Genomic DNA, 22500 nt, shown 5'->3' on the forward strand with positions numbered 1-22500 from the left:
GGGCACCATGGTGCGCACCAAGGAGCGCTCCGAAGTGTGCTCCAAGGTGCGGCCTGCACGAAGTCGGAGCCCGGTTTGCCCCGGGTGTGCACCTCGGGTGGGCACCTTGGTGCGCATGCCTTGCCTGGGCTGCGCACCAGGGCGGGCTCAAGATGGCACCCGCGTTCCTTTTTTTTCACTATCTTTCAAAACGGAAATTTTAAAATCTCATTTTTTTTTGCCTTTTTCTGGAAATTAGTGAAGGCAGCGCATCAAAGGTGCGCACCTCGCTGCCCACCACGGTGCGCAACGCCGGTGGGCACCCGGGAGTGCTTCGAAGTGTGCTCCAAGGTGCTGCGTGCACGTTGTCGGAGCCCGGTTTGCCCCGGGTGCGCACCTCGCGTGCACCTTCGTCGGGGTGGGCACCTTGGCTGGGTTTGCCCCGGCTGCGCTCCGAAGCGGGGTTATTGGAGCGCCGCCTCTTTTTTTGTCGGAGCGTTTGGTGGGGTTTCTCGCATTGGCTCTTCCGAGGCCCGGTTGCCACCCTGGCGCGCACGAAGTCGGAAGTAGGGTTAATTGCCCGGGTGCGCACCTTTGCCAGGGTGGGCACCTTACCTGGGCTGCGCACCAGGGCGGGCTCAAGATGGCACGCGCGTTCCGTTTTTTTCACTATCTTTCAAAACGGAAATTTTAAAATCTCCTTTTTTTTTTGCCTTTTCTGGAAATTAGTGAAGGCAGCGCATCAAAGGTGCGCACCTCGCTGCCCACCTTGGTGTGCTCTGAGGTGCGCACCCGGGAGCGCTACGAAGTGTGCTCCAAGGTGCGGCGTGCACGTTGTCGGAGCCCGGTTTGCCCCGGGTGCGCACCTCGCCTGCACCTTGGCCGGGGTGGGCACCTTGGCTGGGTTTGCCCAGGGTGCGCTCCGAAGCGGGGTTACTGGAGCGCCCCCTCTTTTTTTGTCAGAGCGTTTGGTGGGGTTTCTCGCATTGGCTCTTCCCAGGCCCGGTTGTTGGGTGCGCTCCCACCCTGGCGCGCGCGAAGTTGGAAGTTGGGTTAATTGCCCGGGCGCGCACCTTCGCCAGGGTGGGCACCTTGGTGCGCACACCTTGGCTGGGCTGCGCACCAGGGCGGGCTCAAGATGGCACCAGCATTCCCTTTTTCTCACTATCTTTCAAAACGGAAATTTTAAAATCTCGTTTTTTTTTTGCCTTTTATGGAAATTAGTGAAGGCATCGCATCAAAGGTGCGCACCTCGCTGCCCACCTTGGTGTGCTCCGAGGTGCCCACCACGGTGCGCAACGCCGGTGCGAACCCGGGAGCGCCCCGATGTGTGCTCCAAGGTGCGGCGTGCACGAAGTCGGACCCCGGTTTGCCCCGGGTGCGCACCTCGCGTGCACCTTGGTGCGCACACCTTGGCTGGGTTGCGCGGCCTGGTGGGCACCATGGTGCGCACCAAGGAGCGCTCCGAAGTGTGCTCCAAGGTGCGGCGTGCACGAAGTCGGAGCCCGGTTTGCCCCGGGTACGCACCTCGCGTGCACCTTCGCCGGGGTGGGCACCTCGGCTGGGTTGCGCGCCCTGGTGCGCACCAAGGAGCGCTCCGAAGTGTGCTCCAAGGTGCGGCGTGCACGAAGTCGGAGCCCGGTTTGCCCCGGGTGCGCACCTTCGCCGCGGTGCGCACCATGGCGTGCACGAAGTCGGAGCCCGGTTTGCCCCGGGTGCGCACCTCGCGTGCACCTTCGGCGGGGTTGCGCGCCCTGGTGGGCACCATGGTGCGCACCAAGGAGCGCTCCGAAGTGTGCTCCAAGGTGCGGCGTGCACGAAGTCGGAGCCCGGTTTGCCCCGGGTGCGCACCTCGCGTGCACCTTCGGCGGGGTTGCGCGCCCTGGTGGGCACCATGGTGCGCACCAAGGAGCGCTCCGAAGTGTGCTCCAAGGTGCGGCGTGCACGAAGTCGGAGCCCGGTTTGCCCCGGGTGCGCACCTCGCGTGCACCTTCGCCGCGGTGGGCACCATGGCGTGCACGAAGTCGGAGCCCGGTTTGCCCCGGGTGCGCACCTCGCGTGCACCTTCGCCGGGGTGGGCACCTCGGCTGGGTTGCGCGCCCTGGTGCGCACCAAGGAGCGCTCCGAAGTGTGCTCCAAGGTGCGGCGTGCACGAAGTCGGAGCCCGGTTTGCCCCGGGTGCGCACCTCGCGTGCACCTTCGCCAGGGTGGGCACCTCGGTGTGCTCCGAGGTGCGAACCCGAGAGCGCTCCGAGGTGCCCACGAAGTCGAAAGTCGGGTTAATTGCATTGTTTTCCCCGGGTGCGCTCCGAGGTGCGCAACATCGGCGCGCACCAAGGAGGGCTCCGAAGTGTGCTCCAAGGTGCGCACGATGGCGTGCACCTCTGGTGCGCACGATTCGGAGCTCGGTTTGACCGGGGTGCGCACACCTTGGCTGGGTTGCGCACCTTTTGTGCGCTCCAAGGTGCGCACGAAGTCGGAGCTCGGTTTGCCCCGGGTGCGCACCTTCGCCAGGGTGCGCACCTTGATGCGCACGCCTTGGCTGGGCTGCGCACCTTGGTGGGCGCCATGGTGCGCACCTTTCGTGCGCTCCAAGGTGCGCACGAAGTCGGAGCTCGGTTTGCCCCGGGTGCGCACCTTGGTGGGCGCCATGGTGCACTCCGAGGTGCCCAAGATTGGTGCGCACCAAGGAGCGCTCCGAAGTGCGCTCCAAGGTGCGCGCGAAGTCGAAAGTTGGGTTAATTGTCCGGTTTGCCTCGGGTGCGCACCTTGCGTGCACCTTCGCCAGGGTGGGCGCCTTGGTGCGCACACCTTGGCTGGGCTGCGCACACCTTGGCACCCGCGTTTCCTTCATTTTAAATTTTTTTTTTTTACAATCTCTCAAGTGGGAAATTCTATAATCTCAACTTTTTTTGCCTTTTCAGGAAACTTTTGAATGGAGCGCATCATTGGTGCGCTCCGAAGTGTGCTCCAAAGCTCTCTCCAGCTGCGTGCACCTGCCCCGGCCGCGCACCCGGCCCCGCCCAGCTTCGCTCACCTGTCCCGGGCGTCTGGTGCGGAACCTTAGAGTAAGAAACATCACCGTGCACCTTGGCCAACGTGCGCGACTCGACCGAGCGCGCACTGGCCGAGGTGCACACCGATTTCACCTGGGTGCGCGCGCAGCACCTCGGGCGCACCGGGGTGCGCGCACAACGCCCGGGTTGCACCGTGGCCTGTGTGCTCGGGGCGCCTCGGGTGCGCGCTCGGTGTCGCCCCCGCGCGCGCGGTAGTGCGGGCAGCGCACCCCGGCCCGGCCCGGCCCCGACGAGAACGCAAACGGGCAAAAGGTTTATTCAAATAGCATTGCGACGCCCGGCGAAAAACTAAAAAAGGGTGCAACACCGGGACTTCCCGGGAGGTCACCCATCCCAGTACTACTCCGGCCCAAGCGCGCTTAACTGCGGAGTTCTGATGGGATCCGGTGCACTAACGCTGGTATGATCGCACCCGTTATGAGCTTGTCGCAGTGTGTACTTAGCAAACCGCGACCCACGTGCGAATCCACCCCGGCCACCCACCCCCGTCGAGGTGCACACCCTCCCTCGCGAAGTGCGCCCCGTTCGCCAAGTGTGAGCCCTGCCCGGGTGCGCGCACCTTGCTAGGGCGTCGGGTGTGCACCCGGCCCGGCCTACGTGCGTGCACCTGGAGGGGGCGTCGTGTGCGTGCAGTGTCCCGTCTGCAACGCGGTGCCCACACACCACCTCGGGCGCAACGACCTGCGCTCACATGTGGGCCGAGTGCACCTTGGTGCATGTTCGGGGCGCCTCGGGTGCACGCTCGATCTTGCCCCGGTGCACCAAGGCGCTCGGTTTGCCCCGGGTGCGCACTTGGTGCAAGGTGGGCACCCAAAATAGGGATCAAGCACCAAAACACAAGTTTCGGGATGCAAAATGGGACCCAAGGACCACAAATGCGTTCCAAGACCCATGATGGGTCCACGAGAACAAAAATGTGTTCCGAGACTTAATAAACAAATATTGGGTTTTAGGAGAAGAAACATGCTCTGATGCCCAAAACGAGAATCGACCCCGAAAAGGCCACAGGCCAAAAGTGGGATGCGAGACAAAAAAAAATGGGACCCGAGGACCAAAATTGGGTTCCCAGGTCGAAGACAGGGCAACCGGACAAGAAACGACCTCTAAGGCTCGAAATGAGTCCCGGCGACTAAAACTTGACAAGAAGCACCCATCAGGCACCCAACTCGACACCCATGGGATGCCGACCCACCCGGGCTTCCACCTAGCACACCTTGGCACCCACCCACCCTCGCACCCAACCTCGCACCCAACTTAGCACCTTTGAACCCACATTGGCACTCACCCTGACCCTGGCACCTTGGAACCCACATTGGCACTCACCTTGACCCTGGCACCCACCTTTGCACTCACCTTGGGACCCACCCTGGCTCCCACCTCGGCACCCACCCAGACACCCACCTTGGTTCCTTGGCACCCACCTTGGATCCTTGGCACCCACCCCGACACCCACCTTGGCACGCAACTTGGCTACTTGCCACCCATCTTGGCTCCTTGACGCCCACCCCGACAACCACCCCGTGACCTACCCTGGCTAGGGTTGGTGCACACCCACCCTGGTGCCCACCTTGGCACCCACCCTATGACCCACCTTGGCACGCACCTTAGTACCCACCCCGTTACCCACCCTAGGACCCACCCCGTGACCCACCTTGGCCAGGGTGGGTGCCTTGGTGCGCACAACTTGCCTGGGCTGCACACCAGGGCGGGCTCAAGATGGCACCCGCGTTCCGTTTTTTTCACTATCTTTCAAAACGGAAATTTTAAAATCTCATTTTTTTCTTTTTTTTGCCTTTTCTGGAAATTAGTGAAGGCAGCGCATCAAAGGTGCGCAATGCTGGTGCGAACCCGGGAGCGCTCCGATGTGTGCTCCAAGGTGCGGCGTGCACGAAGTCCGAGCCCGGTTTGCCCCGGGTGCGCACCTCGCGTGCACCTTCGCCGGGGTGAGCACCTTGGCTGGGTTGCGCGCCCTGGTGCGTACCAAGGAGCGCTCTGAAGTGTGCTCCAAGGTGCGGCGTGCACGAAGTCGGAGCCCGGTTTGCCCCGGGTGTGCACCTCGGGTGCGCACCTCGCGTGCACCTTCGCTGCGGTGGGCACCTTGGCTGGGTTGCGCGCCTTGGTGGGCACCATGCAGTGCACGAAGTCGGAGCCCGGTTTGCCCCGGGCGCGCACCTCCGCCAGGGTGGGCACCTTGGTGCGCACAACTTGCCTGGGCTGCGCACCAGGAAGGGCTCAAGATGGCACCCGCGTTCCGTTTTTTTCACTATCTTTCAGAACGGAAATTTTAAAATATCGTTTTTTTTTGCCTTTTCTGGAAATTAGTGAAGGCAGCGCATCAAAGGTGCGCAACGCTGGTGCGAACCTGGGAGCGCTCCGATGTGTGCTCCAAGGTGCGGCGTGCACAAAGTCGGAGCCCGGTTTGCCCCGGGTGCGCCCTGGTGGGCACCATGGTGCGCACCAAGGAGCGCTCCGAAGTGTGCTCCAAGGTGCGGCCTGCACGAAGTCAGAGCCCGGTTTGCCCCGGGTGTGCACCTCGGGTGGGCACCTTGGTGCGCATGCCTTGCCTGGGCTGCGCACCAGGGCGGGCTCAAGATGGCACCCGCGTTCCTTTTTTTTCACTATCTTTCAAAACGGAAATTTTAAAATCTCATTTTTTTTTGCCTTTTTCTGGAAATTAGTGAAGGCAGCGCATCAAAGGTGCGCACCTCGCTGCCCACCACGGTGCGCAACGCCGGTGGGCACCCGGGAGTGCTTCGAAGTGTGCTCCAAGGTGTTGCGTGCACGTTGTCGGAGCCCGGTTTGCCCCGGGTGCGCACCTCGCGTGCACCTTCGTCGGGGTGGGCACCTTGGCTTGGTTTGCCCCGGCTGCGCTCCGAAGCGGGGTTATTGGAGCGCCGCCTCTTTTTTTGTCGGAGCGTTTGGTGGGGTTTCTCGCATTGGCTCTTCCGAGGCCCGGTTGCCACCCTGGCGCGCACGAAGTCGGAAGTAGGGTTAATTGCCCGGGTGCGCACCTTTGCCAGGGTGGCACCTTACCTGGGCTGCGCACCAGGGCGGGCTCAAGATGGCACGCGCGTTCCGTTTTTTTCACTATCTTTCAAAACGGAAATTTTAAAATCTCCTTTTTTTTTTGCCTTTTCTGGAAATTAGTGAAGGCAGCGCATCAAAGGTGCGCACCTCGCTGCCCACCTTGGTGTGCTCTGAGGTGCGCACCCGGGAGCGCTACGAAGTGTGCTCCAAGGTGCGGCGTGCACGTTGTCGGAGCCCGGTTTGCCCCGGGTGCGCACCTCGCCTGCACCTTGGCCGGGGTGGGCACCTTGGCTGGGTTTGCCCAGGGTGCGCTCCGAAGCGGGGTTACTGGAGCGCCCCCTCTTTTTTTGTCAGAGAGTTTGGTGGGGTTTCTCGCATTGGCTCTTCCCAGGCCCGGTTGTTGGGTGCGCTCCCACCCTGGCGCGCGCGAAGTTGGAAGTTGGGTTAATTGCCCGGGCGCGCACCTTCGCCAGGGTGGGCACCTTGGTGCGCAAACCTTGGCTGGGCTGCGCACCAGGGCGGGCTCAAGATGGCACCAGCATTCCCTTTTTCTCACTATCTTTCAAAACGGAAATTTTAAAATCTCGTTTTTTTTTTGCCTTTTATGGAAATTAGTGAAGGCATCGCATCAAAGGTGCGCACCTCGCTGCCCACCTTGGTGTGCTCCGAGGTGCCCACCACGGTGCGCAACGCCGGTGCGAACCCGGGAGCGCCCCGATGTGTGCTCCAAGGTGCGGCGTGCACGAAGTCGGACCCCGGTTTGCCCCGGGTGCGCACCTCGCGTGCACCTTGGTGCGCACACCTTGGCTGGGTTGCGCGGCCTGGTGGGCACCATGGTGCGCACCAAGGAGCGCTCCGAAGTGTGCTCCAAGGTGCGGCGTGCACGAAGTCGGAGCCCGGTTTGCCCCGGGTGCGCACCTTCGCCGCGGTGGGCACCATGGCGTGCACGAAGTCGGAGCCCGGTTTGCCCCGGGTGCGCACCTCGCGTGCACCTTCGCCGGGGTGGGCACCTCGGCTGGGTTGCGCGCCCTGGTGCGCACCAAGGAGCGCTCTGAAGTGTGCTCCAAGGTGCGGCGTGCACGAAGTCGGAGCCCGGTTTGCCCCGGGTGTGCACCTCGCGTGCACCTTCGCTGCGGTGGGCACCTTGGCTGGGTTGCGCGCCTTGGTGGGCACCATGCAGTGCACGAAGTCGGAGCCCGGTTTGCCCCGGGCGCGCACCTCCGCCAGGGTGGGCACCTTGGTGCGCACAACTTGCCTGGGCTGCGCACCAGGAAGGGCTCAAGATGGCACCCGCGTTCCGTTTTTTTCACTATCTTTCAGAACGGAAATTTTAAAATATCGTTTTTTTTTGCCTTTTCTGGAAATTAGTGAAGGCAGCGCATCAAAGGTGCGCAACGCTGGTGCGAACCTGGGAGCGCTCCGATGTGTGCTCCAAGGTGCGGCGTGCACGAAGTCGGACCCCGGTTTGCCCCGGGTGCGCACCTCGCGTGCACCTTGGTGCGCACACCTTGGCTGGGTTGCGCGCCCTGGTGGGCACCATGGTGCGCACCAAGGAGCGCTCCGAAGTGTGCTCCAAGGTGCGGCGTGCACGAAGTCGGAGCCCGGTTTGCCCCGGGTGCGCACCTCGCGTGCACCTTCGCCGCGGTGGGCACCATGGCGTGCACGAAGTCGGAGCCCGGTTTGCCCCGGGTGCGCACCTCGCGTGCACCTTCGCCGGGGTGGGCACCTTGGTGTGCAGACCTTGGCTGGGTTGCGCGCCCTGGTGGGCACCATGGTGCGCACCAAGGAGCGCTCCGAAGTGTGCTCCAAGGTGCGGCCTGCACGAAGTCGGAGCCCGGTTTGCCCCGGGTGTGCACCTCGGGTGGGCACCTTGGTGCGCATGCCTTGCCTGGGCTGCGCACCAGGGCGGGCTCAAGATGGCACCCGCGTTCCTTTTTTTTCACTATCTTTCAAAACGGAAATTTTAAAATCTCATTTTTTTTTGCCTTTTTCTGGAAATTAGTGAAGGCAGCGCATCAAAGGTGCGCACCTCGCTGCCCACCACGGTGCGCAACGCCGGTGGGCACCCGGGAGTGCTTCGAAGTGTGCTCCAAGGTGCTGCGTGCACGTTGTCGGAGCCCGGTTTGCCCCGGGTGCGCACCTCGCGTGCACCTTCGTCGGGGTGGGCACCTTGGCTGGGTTTGCCCCGGCTGCGCTCCGAAGCGGGGTTATTGGAGCGCCGCCTCTTTTTTTGTCGGAGCGTTTGGTGGGGTTTCTCGCATTGGCTCTTCCGAGGCCCGGTTGCCACCCTGGCGCGCACGAAGTCGGAAGTAGGGTTAATTGCCCGGGTGCGCACCTTTGCCAGGGTGGGCACCTTACCTGGGCTGCGCACCAGGGCGGGCTCAAGATGGCACGCGCGTTCCGTTTTTTTCACTATCTTTCAAAACGGAAATTTTAAAATCTCCTTTTTTTTTTGCCTTTTCTGGAAATTAGTGAAGGCAGCGCATCAAAGGTGCGCACCTCGCTGCCCACCTTGGTGTGCTCTGAGGTGCGCACCCGGGAGCGCTACGAAGTGTGCTCCAAGGTGCGGCGTGCACGTTGTCGGAGCCCGGTTTGCCCCGGGTGCGCACCTCGCCTGCACCTTGGCCGGGGTGGGCACCTTGGCTGGGTTTGCCCAGGGTGCGCTCCGAAGCGGGGTTACTGGAGCGCCCCCTCTTTTTTTGTCAGAGCGTTTGGTGGGGTTTCTCGCATTGGCTCTTCCCAGGCCCGGTTGTTGGGTGCGCTCCCACCCTGGCGCGCGCGAAGTTGGAAGTTGGGTTAATTGCCCGGGCGCGCACCTTCGCCAGGGTGGGCACCTTGGTGCGCACACCTTGGCTGGGCTGCGCACCAGGGCGGGCTCAAGATGGCACCAGCATTCCCTTTTTCTCACTATCTTTCAAAACGGAAATTTTAAAATCTCGTTTTTTTTTTGCCTTTTATGGAAATTAGTGAAGGCATCGCATCAAAGGTGCGCACCTCGCTGCCCACCTTGGTGTGCTCCGAGGTGCCCACCACGGTGCGCAACGCCGGTGCGAACCCGGGAGCGCCCCGATGTGTGCTCCAAGGTGCGGCGTGCACGAAGTCGGACCCCGGTTTGCCCCGGGTGCGCACCTCGCGTGCACCTTGGTGCGCACACCTTGGCTGGGTTGCGCGGCCTGGTGGGCACCATGGTGCGCACCAAGGAGCGCTCCGAAGTGTGCTCCAAGGTGCGGCGTGCACGAAGTCGGAGCCCGGTTTGCCCCGGGTACGCACCTCGCGTGCACCTTCGCCGGGGTGGGCACCTCGGCTGGGTTGCGCGCCCTGGTGCGCACCAAGGAGCGCTCCGAAGTGTGCTCCAAGGTGCGGCGTGCACGAAGTCGGAGCCCGGTTTGCCCCGGGTGCGCACCTTCGCCGCGGTGCGCACCATGGCGTGCACGAAGTCGGAGCCCGGTTTGCCCCGGGTGCGCACCTCGCGTGCACCTTCGGCGGGGTTGCGCGCCCTGGTGGGCACCATGGTGCGCACCAAGGAGCGCTCCGAAGTGTGCTCCAAGGTGCGGCGTGCACGAAGTCGGAGCCCGGTTTGCCCCGGGTGCGCACCTCGCGTGCACCTTCGGCGGGGTTGCGCGCCCTGGTGGGCACCATGGTGCGCACCAAGGAGCGCTCCGAAGTGTGCTCCAAGGTGCGGCGTGCACGAAGTCGGAGCCCGGTTTGCCCCGGGTGCGCACCTCGCGTGCACCTTCGCCGCGGTGGGCACCATGGCGTGCACGAAGTCGGAGCCCGGTTTGCCCCGGGTGCGCACCTCGCGTGCACCTTCGCCGGGGTGGGCACCTCGGCTGGGTTGCGCGCCCTGGTGCGCACCAAGGAGCGCTCCGAAGTGTGCTCCAAGGTGCGGCGTGCACGAAGTCGGAGCCCGGTTTGCCCCGGGTGCGCACCTCGCGTGCACCTTCGCCAGGGTGGGCACCTCGGTGTGCTCCGAGGTGCGAACCCGAGAGCGCTCCGAGGTGCCCACGAAGTCGAAAGTCGGGTTAATTGCATTGTTTTCCCCGGGTGCGCTCCGAGGTGCGCAACATCGGCGCGCACCAAGGAGGGCTCCGAAGTGTGCTCCAAGGTGCGCACGATGGCGTGCACCTCTGGTGCGCACGATTCGGAGCTCGGTTTGACCGGGGTGCGCACACCTTGGCTGGGTTGCGCACCTTTTGTGCGCTCCAAGGTGCGCACGAAGTCGGAGCTCGGTTTGCCCCGGGTGCGCACCTTCGCCAGGGTGCGCACCTTGATGCGCACGCCTTGGCTGGGCTGCGCACCTTGGTGGGCGCCATGGTGCGCACCTTTCGTGCGCTCCAAGGTGCGCACGAAGTCGGAGCTCGGTTTGCCCCGGGTGCGCACCTTGGTGGGCGCCATGGTGCACTCCGAGGTGCCCAAGATTGGTGCGCACCAAGGAGCGCTCCGAAGTGCGCTCCAAGGTGCGCGCGAAGTCGAAAGTTGGGTTAATTGTCCGGTTTGCCTCGGGTGCGCACCTTGCGTGCACCTTCGCCAGGGTGGGCGCCTTGGTGCGCACACCTTGGCTGGGCTGCGCACACCTTGGCACCCGCGTTTCCTTCATTTTAAATTTTTTTTTTTTACAATCTCTCAAGTGGGAAATTCTATAATCTCAACTTTTTTTGCCTTTTCAGGAAACTTTTGAATGGAGCGCATCATTGGTGCGCTCCGAAGTGTGCTCCAAAGCTCTCTCCAGCTGCGTGCACCTGCCCCGGCCGCGCACCCGGCCCCGCCCAGCTTCGCTCACCTGTCCCGGGCGTCTGGTGCGGAACCTTAGAGTAAGAAACATCACCGTGCACCTTGGCCAACGTGCGCGACTCGACCGAGCGCGCACTGGCCGAGGTGCACACCGATTTCACCTGGGTGCGCGCGCAGCACCTCGGGCGCACCGGGGTGCGCGCACAACGCCCGGGTTGCACCGTGGCCTGTGTGCTCGGGGCGCCTCGGGTGCGCGCTCGGTGTCGCCCCCGCGCGCGCGGTAGTGCGGGCAGCGCACCCCGGCCCGGCCCGGCCCCGACGAGAACGCAAACGGGCAAAAGGTTTATTCAAATAGCATTGCGACGCCCGGCGAAAAACTAAAAAAGGGTGCAACACCGGGACTTCCCGGGAGGTCACCCATCCCAGTACTACTCCGGCCCAAGCGCGCTTAACTGCGGAGTTCTGATGGGATCCGGTGCACTAACGCTGGTATGATCGCACCCGTTATGAGCTTGTCGCAGTGTGTACTTAGCAAACCGCGACCCACGTGCGAATCCACCCCGGCCACCCACCCCCGTCGAGGTGCACACCCTCCCTCGCGAAGTGCGCCCCGTTCGCCAAGTGTGAGCCCTGCCCGGGTGCGCGCACCTTGCTAGGGCGTCGGGTGTGCACCCGGCCCGGCCTACGTGCGTGCACCTGGAGGGGGCGTCGTGTGCGTGCAGTGTCCCGTCTGCAACGCGGTGCCCACACACCACCTCGGGCGCAACGACCTGCGCTCACATGTGGGCCGAGTGCACCTTGGTGCATGTTCGGGGCGCCTCGGGTGCACGCTCGATCTTGCCCCGGTGCACCAAGGCGCTCGGTTTGCCCCGGGTGCGCACTTGGTGCAAGGTGGGCACCCAAAATAGGGATCAAGCACCAAAACACAAGTTTCGGGATGCAAAATGGGACCCAAGGACCACAAATGCGTTCCAAGACCCATGATGGGTCCACGAGAACAAAAATGTGTTCCGAGACTTAATAAACAAATATTGGGTTTTAGGAGAAGAAACATGCTCTGATGCCCAAAACGAGAATCGACCCCGAAAAGGCCACAGGCCAAAAGTGGGATGCGAGACAAAAAAAAATGGGACCCGAGGACCAAAATTGGGTTCCCAGGTCGAAGACAGGGCAACCGGACAAGAAACGACCTCTAAGGCTCGAAATGAGTCCCGACGACTAAAACTTGACAAGAAGCACCCATCAGGCACCCAACTCGACACCCATGGGATGCCGACCCACCCGGGCTTCCACCTAGCACACCTTGGCACCCACCCACCCTCGCACCCAACCTCGCACCCAACTTAGCACCTTTGAACCCACATTGGCACTCACCCTGACCCTGGCACCTTGGAACCCACATTGGCACTCACCTTGACCCTGGCACCCACCTTTGCACTCACCTTGGGACCCACCCTGGCTCCCACCTCGGCACCCACCCAGACACCCACCTTGGTTCCTTGGCACCCACCTTGGATCCTTGGCACCCACCCCGACACCCACCTTGGCACGCAACTTGGCTACTTGCCACCCACCTTGGCTCCTTGACGCCCACCCCGACAACCACCCCGTGACCTACCCTGGCTAGGGTTGGTGCACACCCACCCTGGTGCCCACCTTGGCACCCACCCTATGACCCACCTTGGCACGCACCTTAGTACCCACCCCGTTACCCACCCTAGGACCCACCCCGTGACCCACCTTGGCCAGGGTGGGTGCACCCACCCTGGTGCCCACCTTGGCACCCACCCATCCTAGCACCCAGCCTGTGACCGGGCTTGGAACCCAACCTTGCACCCGCACCCGTCTTGGCCAGTGTGGGTGCGCACCCATCCTGGCACCCACGTTGTGACACACCCTTTAACCCACGCACCCTAGCACCCACGTTGGCACCCACCTTGGAACCCAACCTAGCAACTTGGCACCCACCCCGTGACCCACCTTGGCATCCACCATAGCAGTCGCCGACTTGGCACCCACCTCGGCACCCACCTTGACACTTGTGGACCCACCTTGCCACTCACCCTAGCATCGACCCATCCTAGCACCCACCCTGGCACCTTTGCACCCTAGCACTCACCCATCCTAGCACCTAACCTGTGACCCACCTTGACACTCACCCTCGCACCCACCTTGGAACCCAACCTAGCACCCACCCACCCTGACACCAACCCTAGCACCTACCCACCCTTGCACCCACCCTGTGACCCATCTTGGCACCCACCCATCCTACCACTCAACCTATCACCCACCTTCTCACCCACCTTGGCATCCACCTTAGCACCCACCCACACTGGCACCTTGGCACCCACCTCGGGCAAGGTGGGTGCACACCCACCCTGGCACCCAATTTAGAACCCACCGAGCATGTTACCCACCTTGGCACCCACATTGCAGCCCACCCTAGTACCCACCCTATGACCCACATTGGCATCCACACCCTAGCACCCAGGCACCTCGACACCCGCCTTGACACCCACCCTAGCACTGAACCTGTGACCCACCTTGGAACTCACCCTAGAACCCACCCACCCTGTGAACCACCTTGGCATCCACCTTAGCACCCACCCACCTTGGCACCCACTCTAGCACTCACCCATCCTAACACCCAACTTGTTACCCACCTTGGCACCCGCCCTCGCGTCCACCTTGAAACCCACCCTAGCACCCACCCACGCAGGAGCCCACCTTGGCACCCAACCTAACACCCACGCATCCTGGCACCCAACTTGTGACCCACCTTGGAACCCACCCTAGTACCCACCTTTGAACCCACTATATCACCAACCCACCTTGGCACCCACCCTATGACCCTCTTTGGAATCCACCCTAGCACGCACCCACCCTGGCACCCACCATGGAGCGCACCCTAGCACCCACCCACCTCGGCACGCACCTCAACACCCACCTTGGTGTGCGCACTGCGCCAACCTCTCAAAGACCCTATGTGGTGCGCTCCAAAGTGTACACCTTTGGTGCGCTCCAAGGTGCGCACCTTTGGTGCACACCGAGGTGCACACCAAAGTGTGCACCGAGGTGAGCACCAAAGTGCACTCCAGGGTGCACACCAAGGCGTGCACCTTTGGTGCGGTCAATGCAAACGAATTCGGAAGTTGGGGTCGATGTCCTAATCGCTGCTGCAGACTACACGTATGAGAATCGGACAAATAGCTTTATATAGGGGAGGTGTTGCGTTTGATGGGTCGACTCCCCTGGTTGTGTGCACTGCACCAACTTCAAAGACCCTGTCTTGTTTAAGAAGTCAAAAGTTGGGGTGGATGTCCTAATCATTGCTGCAGTCTACGCATGTATGAGAATCAGACAAATAGCTTATATAGGGGAGGTGTTGCATTCGGTGGGTTGACTCCCCTGGTTGTGCGCACTGCGCCAACCTCAAAGACCCCGCATAGCAGAAGAAGTCGGAAGTCGGATTTTGGTGAGCACCAAGGCGTGCACCTTTGGTGTGGTCAACGCAGACGAATTCAGAAGTTGGGGTGGATGTCCTAATCGTTGTTGCAGGCTACACATGTATGAGAATCAGACAAATAGCTTATATAGGGGAGGTGTTGGGTTTGATGGGTCAACTCCCTTGGTTGTGCGCATTACGCCAACCTCAAAGACCTTGTTTTCGTTAAGAAGTCAAAAGTTGGGGTCAATGTCCTAATGGCTCCTGCAGGCTACACATGTATGAGAATCGGACAAATAGCTTATATAGGGGAGGTGTTGGGTTTGATGGGTCGACTCCCCTGGTTGTGCGCATTACGTCAACCTCAAAGACCTTGTTTTCGTTAAGAAGTCAAAAGTTGGGGTCGATGTCCTAATTGCTCCTGTAGACTACACATGTATGAGAATCAGACAAATAGCTTATATAGGGGAGGTGTTGGGTTTGATGGGTTGACTCCCCTAGTTGTTCGCATTACACCAACCTCAAAGACCTTGTTTTCGTTTAGAAGCCGAAAGTTGGGGTCGATGTCCTAATTGCTCCTGCAGGCTACGCATGTATGAGAATCAGACAAATAGCTTATATAGGGGAGGTGTTGGGTTTGATGGGTCGACTCCCCTGGTTGTGCGCATTGCGCCAACCTCAAAGACCCTGCATTGCGGATGAAGTCGAAAGTCAGAGTTTGGTGTGCTACAAGGTGTGGTCGAAGGTGCTCACCTAGGTGTGCACCTTTGGAGCACAGGAAAAGTGCCCTCCAAAAGTGCGCACCTTTGGAGTGCACAAAAGTGCCCTCCAAAAGTGCGCACCTTTGGAGCGCAGAAAAGTGCCCTCCAAAAAGTGCCCTCCAAAAGTGCGCACCTTTGGAGCGCAGAAAAGTGCCCTCCAAAAAGTGCCCTCCAAAAGTGCGCACCTTTGGAGCGCAGAAAAGTGCCCTCCAAAAAGTGCCCTCCAAAAGTGCGCACCTTTGGAGCGCAGAAAAGTGCCCTCCAAAAAGTGCCCTCCAAAAGTGCGCACCTTTGGAGCGCAGAAAAGTGCCCTCCAAAAAGTGCCCTCCAAAAGTGCGCACCTTTGGAGCGCAGAAAAGTGCCCTCCAAAAAGTGCCCTCCAAAAGTGCGCACCTTTGGAGCGCAGAAAAGTGCCCTCCAAAAAGTGCCCTCCAAAAGTGCGCACCTTTGGAGCGCAGAAAAGTGCCCTCCAAAAAGTGCCCTCCAAAAGTGCGCACCTTTGGAGCGCAGAAAAGTGCCCTCCAAAAAGTGCCCTCCAAAAGTGCGCACCTTTGGAGCGCAGAAAAGTGCCCTCCAAAAAGTGCCCTCCAAAAGTGCGCACCTTTGGAGCGCAGAAAAGTGCCCTCCAAAAGTGCGCACCTTTGGAGCGCACAAAAGTGCCCTCCAAAAGTGCGCACTTTTGGTGCGCACCAAGGCGCTGGTTCGGTCGTTGCAGGCGAGTTCGGAAGTTGGGGTCGATGTCCTGAGCGGAGGTGCAAACTACACAGGTGTCGGAATCGGACAAATAGCTTATATAGGGGAGGTGTATGCTTCGATGGGTCGACTCCCCAGGTTGAGCGCACCGCGCCAACCTCAAAGACCCTACGGTATGGATGAAGTCGGAAGTTGGGTCCGATGACCGATTCGATTAGTAGGTATGCTCATGAGGTCGGAATTTGGGTCCGATGACCTGCCATGTGCAGGAAGGCGAATGTTGACACTGTGCGTTGCAAGGTGCACACCAAGGCGCTGGTGCGGTCTTTTTAGTCGAGTTCGGAAGTTGGGGTCGATGTCCTGATCGGAGGTGCAAGCTACACAGGTGTGGGAATCGGACAAATAGCTTATATAGGGGAGGTGTATGCTTCGTTGGGTCGACTCCCCGGGTTGAGCGCACCGCGCCAACCTCAAAGACCCTACGGTATGGATGAAGTCGGAAGTTGGGTCCGATGACCGATTCGATATGTAGGCATACTCGCGAGGTCGGAATTTGGGTCCGATGACCTGCCACGTGCAGGAAGGCGAATGTTGGCACTGTGCGTTGCAAGGTGCGCACCAAGGCGCTGGTTCGGTCGTTGGAGGCGAGTTCGGAAGTTGGGGTCGATGTCTTGATCGGAGGTGCAAACTACACAGGTGTGGGAATCGGACAAATAGCTTATATAGGGGAGGTGTATGCTTCGTTGGGTCGACTCCCCGGGTTGAGCGCACCGCGCCAACCTCAAAGACCCTACGGTATGGATGAAGTCGGAAGTTGGGTCCGATGACCGATTCGATATGTAGGCATACTCGCGAGGTCGGAATTTGGGTCCGATGACCTGCCATGTGCAGGAAGGCGAATGTTGGGACTGTGCGTCGCAAGGTGCGCACCAAGGCGCTGGTGCCGTCGTTGCAGTCGAGTTCGGAAGTTGGGGTCGATGTCCTGGTCAGAGGTGCAAACTACACAGGTGTGGGAATCGGACAAATAGCTTATATAGGGGAGGTGTATGCTTCGATGGGTCGACTCCCTGGGTTGAGCGCACCGCGCCAACCTCAAAGACCCTACAGTATGGATGAAGTCGGAAGTTGGGTCCGATGACCGATTCGATACGTAGGCATATTGGCGAGGTCTGAATTTGTGTCCGATGACCTGCCATGCGCAGGAAGGCGGAATTTGGGTCCGATGACCGAGTTGATGGCGTGCCATGCGCAGAAAGGCGGAATTTGGGTCCGATGACCGAGTTGATGTTGATGGCCCGCCATGCACAGGAAGGCGGAATTTGGGTCCGATGACCGATTTGAAGGCGTGCCATACGCAAAAAGGCGGAGTTTGGGTCCGATGACCGAGTTGATATTGATGGCCCGCCATGCGCAGGAAGGCGGAATTTGGGTCCGATGACCTGACATACGCATGGAGTCCGACTCGGGGGCCGATGTTCGATTCGATGACTTGCATTGTGGGTAAAGTCGGAAGTTGTGGTCTTTGACCCGATTCGATGACCAGACTTCGGCTGCTTGAGAATCGGACAAATAACTTATATAGGGGAGGTAGTGTTCTCGAGCATCCTCCCCCCGTGCCCGTTTATGTCGATTGATGCTGGTGCTCGACTGGTTGGAGCGCTCGGATGCAAAAATCTTGCACCAGGATTTATCGATTGTGATGGACACGGCAAGTCTCCTGATTGCTATGCAGGAGCTCATCGTGAATCTCTATGCGGCCTTGGTATGGACTCGACCTGCGGAATGGTTCGGCAATGGTAGTCGCTCCAACACGTCCTTGCAATGGCCACAGAGGTGATTCGACTAGAGCTCCAGTCTAGCTTTTGGGTTGCTTGGCGGACTGGTATAGCCGCGATCGAGTTCCGGCCATGAACGTTTTAGATAGCTCTTGGGCTTTCTGGGACGGAAGTCGGAAGTTTGGGCTGTTGTCCGATTTGATGACCATTCTTCGGATGTGTGAGAATCGGACAAATAACTTATATAGGGGACTGTGTTGTCTCACGCAGCCCCCTCCGTGCCCCTCTATCTCGACCGATGTTGGTGCTTGAAAGGGTTGGGATCGCTCGGATTTATAAACGTGCACCACCATTTGTCGAGTGTGAGGGACGCGGCAGGTCTCCTAAATGCTATGCGGGCGCTCTCTGAGAATCTCTATCCGGCCTCGACACAGACTAGTCTTGCTGAATGGTTTGGCACTGGTAGTCGATCCAACACGTCGTTGTTGTGGCCGCCTAGGCGATTCGATTCGAGCCCCCGTCTAGCTTTTGGGTTGCTTGGCGGATTTTGCCCTATCCGCAAGTGAGCTCGGTCCCTAAACGTTCGAGAAACCCGATTGCTATGCGCCGACTCTCTTTCTTGCGAGCCTCCATCTAGCTTTTGGGTCTCTACGGAACGGAAGTCGGAATCTGGGACCGTTGTTTGATTCGACGAGGCAGACTACGGTTGTGCGAGAATCGGACAAATAACTTATATAGGGGAGGTGTTGACTGGAGCATTCTCCCCCGTGCCCCTCTAACTCGACCAATGCTGGCGCTCGAACGGTGGTAGCGCTCGGATTTTCATTGAGCGCCAGCATTGGTCGATTTAGAGGGGCATGCGAGATTCCCGAATGCTATGCGAGGGCTCTAACGGAAATGTCTATTGGTTTCGGTATGGATGCAATTGCGAGTGGTTCGGCAAAGGTAGTCGTTCCGATGCGTCCATGTCGTGGCCAAATCGATAATTCGATTTGAGCCCTCGTATAGCATTTGGGTCTCTCGATGTGATTCCGCATTCCAGTCCCTTTGGGCACTGCTTGAGCCGCATCCCAGGGGGTTCCCTTCCCAATAATCTGCCTCGCAACCCGATTGCTATGCGGTGAGGCTCCTCGGCCGCCTCGGAACTATCTGTGTATCAGACGCATCGCGGGATAAGGGGTTGGCAACGGTAGTCGCCCCAAGCGCGTCCGATGCTTGGACCATTCCGAGGCGGCCCTGAAGCCTCTTCCGTCTAGCCGTTGGGTCCTTCTCGCCGCATCCCTCGCCTCGCACCCCGATTGCTATGCGGTGAGGCTCCTCGGCCGCCTCGGAACTATCTGTGTATCGGACGCGTCGCGGGATAAGGGGTTGTCACTGGTAGTCGCCCCAAGCGCGTCCGATGCTTGGACCATTCCGAGGCGGCCCTGAAGCCTCTTCCGTCTAGCCGTTGGGTCCTTCTCGCCGCATCCCTCGCCTCGCACCCCGATTGCTATGCGGTGAGGCTCCTCGGCCGCCTCGGAACTATCTGTGTATCGGACGCGTCGCGGGATAAGGGGTTGTCATTGGTAGTCGCCCCAAGCGCGTCCGATGCTTGGACCATTCCGAGGCGGCCCTGAAGCCTCTTCCGTCTAGCCGTTGGGTCCTTCTCGCCGCATCCCTCGCCTCGCACCCCGATTGCTATGCGGTGAGGCTCCTCGGCCGCCTCGGAACTATCTGTGTATCGGACGCGTCGCGGGATAAGGGGTTGTCACTGGTAGTCGCCCCAAGCGCGTCCGATGCTTGGACCATTCCGAGGCGGCCCTGAAGCCTCTTCCGTCTAGCCGTTGGGTCCTTCTCGCCGCATCCCTCGCCTCGCACCCCGATTGCTATGCGGTGAGGCTCCTCGGCCGCCTCGGAACTATCTGTGTATCGGACGCGTCGCGGGATAAGGGGTTGTCACTGGTAGTCGCCCCAAGCGCGTTCGATGCTTGGACCATTCCGAGGCGGCCCTGAAGCCTCTTCCGTCTAGCCGTTGGGTCCTTCTCGCCGCATCCCTCGCCTCGCACCCCGATTGCTATGCGGTGAGGCTCCTCGGCCGCCTTGGAACTATCTGTGTATCGGACGCGTCGCGGGATAAGGGGTTGTCACTGGTAGTCGCCCCAAGCGCGTCCGATGCTTGGACCATTCCGAGGCGGACCCGAAGCCTCTTCCGTCTAGCCGTTGGGTCCTTCTCGCCGCATCCTTCGCCTCGCACCCCGATTGCTATGCGGTGAGGCTCCTCGGCCGCCTCGGAACTATCTGTGTATCGGACGCGTCGCGGGATAAGGGGTTGTCACTGGTAGTCGCCCCAAGCGCGTCCGATGCTTGGACCATTCCGAGGCGGACCCGAAGCCTCTTCCGTCTAGCCGTTGGGTCCTTCTCGCCGCATCCCTCGCCTCGCACCCCGATTGCTATGCGGTGAGGCTCCTCGGCCGCCTTGGAACTATCTGTGTATCGGACGCGTCGCGGGATAAGGGGTTGTCACTGGTAGTCGCCCCAAGCGCGTCCGATGCTTGGACCATTCCGAGGCGGACCCGAAGCCTCTTCCGTCTAGCCGTTGGGTCCTTCTCGCCGCATCCCTCGCCTCGCACCCCGATTGCTATGCGGTGAGGCTCCTCGGCCGCCTTGGAACTATCTGTGTATCGGACGCGTCGCGGGATAAGGGGTTGTCACTGGTAGTCGCCCCAAGCGCGTCCGATGCTTGGACCATTCCGAGGCGGACCCGAAGCCTCTTCCGTCTAGCCGTTGGGTCCTTCTCGCCGCATCCCTCGCCTCGCACCCCGATTGCTATGCGGTGAGGCTCCTCGGCCGCCTTGGAACTATCTGTGTATCGGACGCGTCGCGGGATAAGGGGTTGTCACTGGTAGTCGCCCCAAGCGCGTCCGATGCTTGGACCATTCCGAGGCGGCCCCGAAGCCTCTTCCGTGTAGCCGTTGGGTCGTTCTCGCCGCATCCCTCGCCTCGCACCCCGATTGCTATGCGGTGAGGCTCCTCGGCCGCCTTGGAACTATCTGTGTATCGGACGCGTCGTGGGATAAGGGGTTGTCACTGGTAGTCGCCCCAAGCGCGTCCGATGCTTGGACCATTCCGAGGCGGCCCCGAAGCCTCTTCCGTGTAGCCGTTGGGTCCTTCTCGCCGCATCCCTCGCCTCGCACCCCGATTGCTATGCGGTGAGGCTCCTCGGCCGCCTTGGAACTATCTGTGTATCGGACGCGTCGCGGGATAAGGGGTTGTCACTGGTAGTCGCCCCAAGCGCGTCCGATGCTTGGACCATTCCGAGGCGGACCTGAAGCCTCTTCCCTCTAGCCGTTGGGGCTTTCTCGCCGCATCCCTCGCCTCGCACCCTGATTGCTATGCTGTGAGGCTCCTCGGCCGCCTTGGAACTATCTGTGTATCGGACGCATCGCGGGATAAGGGGTTGGCAGTGGTAGTCGCCCCAAGCGCATCCGATGCTTGGACCATTCCGAGGCGGCCCTGCAGCCTCTTCCGTCTAGCCGTTGGGGCCATCTCGCCGCATCCCCCACCTCGCACCACGATTGCTATGCGGTGAGGCTCCTTGGCCGCCTCGGAACTATCTGTGTATCGGACGCATCGCGGGATAAGGGGTTGTCACTGGTAGTCGCCCCAAGCGCGTCCGATGCTTGGACTATTCCGAGGCGGCCCTGCAGCCTCTTCCGTCTAGCCGTTGGGGCCATCTCGCTGCATCCCCCACCTCCTCGGCCGCCTCGGAACTATCTGTGTATCGGACGCATCGCGGGATAAGGGGTTGGCAGTGGTAGTCGCCCCAAGCGCGTCCGATGCTTGGACTATTCCGAGGCAGCCCTGCAGCCTCTTCCGTCTAGCCTTTGGGGCCATCTCGCCGCATCCCTCGCCTCGCACCCCGATTGCTATGCGGTGAGGCTCCTCGGCCGCCTGGGAACTATCTTCGTATCGGACGCATCGCGGGATAAGGGGTTGTCACTGGTAGTCGCCCCAAGCGCGTCCGATGCTTGGACTATTCCGAGGCGGCCCTGTGGCCTCTTCCGTCTAGCCGTTGGGGCCATCTCGCCGCATCCCCCACCTCGCACCCCGATTGCTATGCGGTGAGGCTCTTCGGCCGCCTTGGAACTATCTTCGTATCGGACGCATCGCGGGATAAGGGGTTGTCACTGGTAGTGGCCCCAAGCGCGTCCGATGCTTGGACTATTCCGAGGCGGCCCTGCAGCCTCTTCCGTCTAGCCGTTGGGGCCATCTCGCCGCATCCCCCACCTCGCACCCCGATTGCTATGCGGTGAGGCTCCTCGGCCGCCTTGGAACTATCTTCGTATCGGACGCATCGCGGGATAAGGGGTTGTCACTGGTAGTCGCCCCAAGCGCGTCCGATGCTTGGACTATTCCGACGCGGCCCTGTGGCCTCTTCCGTCTAGCCGTTGGGGCCATCTCGCCGCATCCCCCACCTCGCACCCCGATTGCTATGCGGTGAGGCTCCTCGGCCGCCTTGGAACCATCTTCGTATCGGACGCATCGCGGGATAGGGGGCTGTCACTGGTAGTCGCCCCAAGCGTGTCCGATGCTTGGACCATTCCTAGGCGGCCCTGAAGCCTCTTCCGTCTAGCCGTTGGGGCCTTCCCGCCCCATCCCTCGCCTCGCACCCCCGATTGCTATGCGGTGAGGCTCCTCGGCCGCCTTGGAACCATCTGTGTATCGGACGCATCGCGGGATAAGGGGTTGGCACTGGCAGTCGCCCCAAGCGCGTCCGATGCTTGGACCATTCCGAGGTGGCCCTGAAGCCTCTTCCGTCTAGCCGTTGGGGCCTTCCCGCCCCATCCCTCGCCTCGCACCCCGATTGATATGCGGTGAGGCTCCTCGGCCGCCTTGGAACTATCTGTGTATCGGACGCATCGCGGGATAAGGGGTTGGCACTGGTAGTCGTCCCAATCGCATCCGATGCTTGGACCATTCCGAGGCGGCCCTGCAGCCTCTTCCGTTTAGCCGTCGGGGCCTTCCCGCCGCAT

General features: G+C 61.0%; 2 non-coding genes across 2 annotated transcripts; both read right to left on the reverse strand.

The window, feature by feature from the left end:
- Positions 1 to 3351: 3351 nt before the first annotated feature.
- Positions 3352 to 3470, reverse strand: LOC131863970 (5S ribosomal RNA). The gene has a single exon (XR_009362862.1). It is a non-coding gene; the product is annotated as a 5S ribosomal RNA (ribosomal RNA).
- Positions 3471 to 11198: 7728 nt separating this feature from the next.
- LOC131863981 (5S ribosomal RNA) lies at positions 11199 to 11317 on the reverse strand. Its single transcript, XR_009362873.1, has one exon. It is a non-coding gene; the product is annotated as a 5S ribosomal RNA (ribosomal RNA).
- Between the last annotated feature and the right edge of the window lie 11183 nt (positions 11318 to 22500).

Source organism: Cryptomeria japonica, unplaced genomic scaffold, assembly GCF_030272615.1.
Source record: "Cryptomeria japonica unplaced genomic scaffold, Sugi_1.0 HiC_scaffold_74, whole genome shotgun sequence".
Taxonomy (NCBI): domain Eukaryota; kingdom Viridiplantae; phylum Streptophyta; class Pinopsida; order Cupressales; family Cupressaceae; genus Cryptomeria; species Cryptomeria japonica.